The sequence below is a fragment of the Eimeria mitis genome, genomic scaffold (assembly GCF_000499745.2).
Source record: "Eimeria mitis Houghton genomic scaffold, Emh_scaff1959, whole genome shotgun sequence".
Lineage (NCBI taxonomy): Eukaryota > Apicomplexa > Conoidasida > Eucoccidiorida > Eimeriidae > Eimeria > Eimeria mitis.
This window is the reverse complement of record NW_013570283.1, coordinates 3,347-6,701: the sequence shown is the minus strand read 5'-3', so window position 1 is coordinate 6,701 and position 3,355 is coordinate 3,347.

The window sequence follows — 3,355 nt, the reverse complement described above, 5'->3', positions numbered from 1 at the left end:
AATGAGATTAACTTGACTCAGCCGCGGGTTTCCGGTTTGTAGTGTTCAACCCATTCACATCGATCTCTGCATGAAACAGCAATACAACTCCCCCGATGATGTTGCATTTTATTCTAGTGTATTATGTTGTGTTTAATGTACATAAATGATAATAACTTTAATGATGCAGTAGCCGCTACTGTTGCTGTTTCTGGGGGATAGAAGGGGGCTGCTCTCCTCTCGCCTGAACGGCCCGAGGATCGGGACAGGCCGTCAGCCTAACCCCACGAAATAAGCGCAATGCATGCATGCATGCATGCATGCATGCGTGCATGCAAACATCCATGCATGCACTGCAGGTGCATGCATGCATGCATGCATGCACAGCCACTTCATTCATGCGGGAAATGGGGCACATAGTTGCGTCAAGGCAGTCATAGTACAGTGCATTGCAGTGTTCTTATATGTAGCTGTTGCTGGGAACCAGCATTTGTCGCATTGGGGAGTTTTGTTCGAGCAGCGTTGTGTTATGTTGTTTGCTTTGGTGGTATTTTCTTTTCTGCTTTCGCGGTTAAGAGGAGTGACAGGACAGGGGCAGATGTAAGCGCCGCAGGTTGTTGGCGTTCAGCAGCAGTTGTTGTTGAGTGTTGCGTGAGGAGATGATTGTAAAGAAGGGAGAAATGAAGTGTACGGGACCGTCAAACTGCAGGCGATAGATATGTAAATACAGCATAAAATAAAATACAAACAAAAGCCGTGTGGATGCGTTTCGTCTATGGGGTAGCTTTCTCGTTGCGTGAGGATAGCTCTGACCCNAAACAAAAGCCGTGTGGATGCGTTTCGTCTATGGGGTAGCTTTCTCGTTGCGTGAGGATAGCTCTGACCCCTTGTTTGTTGTTTCCTATTGGTTGCAGCAGCAGTAGTTCTGCAACAGGTAGCGAGGAGTTCTCTTTTTATCTGAGCTTGTTGAAGCATTATATTTGTTCTGTTCCCGCATAAGAAGACACCAGAAAAGGATAATACTGGTGCACAGCAGAAGATGATAGATGATCAATATTCAAATGAAACAACAACACCAACAACAGCTCTTGATGCTGCAAGAAATCCGTGACAAATCTGATGCCGTCTGGCGGTCTGTGTCGACCTTCACGGGATGGTAATATATACAACGACACAACATGAATTGCGCCGCCGCTGTGCGCGCGTACACAGGAGAGCAACAGCAAGACGCACCACCGTCATCATAAGAGAAAGCAATGCGGCTGAAAGACAGCTGGGAATATGCAATGCTGTGCTGTGCATACACTCGGTTATAATAACGACAATTCTTATTTCCTCTTGCTTAACATTTCGCTATTTGGATCTTCAAAGCGCGGCAGCATCGCCTCGCATAAACCCTAAACCCGGCCTAGCTGGGTGCAGCAATATATATATAAGATATGATTACTTGCTGCAAACTGCAAGCAACAACAACTAACAGCATGGTGCTTTCTATGGCGGGTTCAGCACGTCTCTTCGCTGCCTGCTCTCGGCAGTTAGGGTTTCTGCACGACAGGGGATGTTCAACAACGGCGTGTGTATGCAAGGAATTGCCAGCAGCTGCCTTCTCACTTTTTTTATTTACCCCGCGGTCTCTCTATTGAAAGCAACAGCAACAGCATATGGGCAGGCTTGAGTTATGCACATTCAGGAAGGACAGAGATGATACGACAGCAGCAACATAATGATGATGCGGCTTTTTCCTTTCTATGCAGTTTTATTCGATCTTTAATATAAATGGTCACACTACACCTCTGTGTGTTGTTAGCGTACAGTATTTAAACAATGATTGTTGCAACGCGAGCCACTGCCCGTACACCTGGGAATGCGTGGATTTCCCGAATTTATTTTATAAATATATCGTGATTATCTGCGACGGAGGGGGAAAGTGCTGCTGCATTGCCAAATGCTGTTCACTAATTTCTGAATGATTATGCTGTGCAATACTCAGCAGCTGCTGCTGTCTCATGTTTCTTTATCTCCCTTTTTTGATGGGCTCGTACATGGCTGTTGGGGGGGGCCGTTTGCTGTTGTTTTTTCATTTTGTTGCGGTGGAGGCAGCACAGGGAGGCTGTGTGTGTGGGTGTGTTTTTTTTTTTTCGTTGGTGGATGAAGCGGATGCACACGGGTAGAGGTTGTGTTTGTTGCTGTTGAGTTTATGCCTGTTTGTGGTTTTTTTTTGTTGCAGCATTGTAGCGCGCGAGTCGTCGGGGAGAGGCGAACAAACGGAAAACAAAACCGTGCGGTGTTTGTATGGGGACCTAGACCGTCGTTGCGTGGTGGCATTTGATGATCGTCAGAATATATGGACAGATCTACCGGTGTCGCATGTGGTGAAGGCGCAGCACTACGATTTCTTTGATTCATCAAGACCTGAATTACTAGCCCACTATCCCCATTTACCTTTAGAGGAAACTTTAGCTGCATTAGCGGAAAACCCCAGACAAAGAGCTACTGCATTAGAACGGCCTTCACCTGTACCTGCTTCTGCAACGAAACATTTGTCTAGACCTTATGATTGGGATAGGCACATGCAACATATGATTAATATTTTCTTAAAGGTCCATCAGGAGTTCTTCAAAGATCCTTGGAACGCAAAGTGAGGGAGTGCATAACAAATGATTGCAACGAAACTGCTGCTGTATATCTGTGGTTTGAATGAATGAAATCAGGTATTATTATATTATATTATATNTATTATATTATATTATATATCGTGCGCTGCTGCCTGATACAATCGCCTGTACATGAACGGGTAGAAACGTGTTTGTAGTAGCTGTCGTTACTTATGGTAACAACAACAGAAACCTACTGCGTGCAGGGTGTATACGGCGAAGGTTTGTTTGGGTTTTCGGCCGTAGCCGAGTCTGTATTGGTAACGGCACTGAGTATATATAGTTTAGAAATGGATGTTTTGATGTTTCTGTTGCGATGATATGTTGTGACTCTCAGCGTGGGAACAATCATAAGCGGGTTTCAGTCGCAAGCACTGGCCGGTGTAGGCCTGTTCCTTACTGGGTACAGGAAGTCATTTGCACCGGGTAGTCCCGTAGCTGATTGTGAAGAAAGGCAAGCAGAACTTGCTCAACGTCTCGGAGCTACAGTGTATAGACGTTTCGACGAGCCTGGCGTCACCCACGTCATGGCAGGGAAAAGCAACACAAATAATATGCTTGCACTCAAGTGGGTTATTTCTGTCTGTGTATGACACCTAGGCTTATATGCTGTGTGCGTGCGCCGTATAGAAGAAAAATCTTCGTGGTTGTTTTGTCGTAGTTCACCGCTGTGAAGTAGTTTGCAGAGTTTAGAATTGTCGTGAACCTCTGTACAGTGTCAT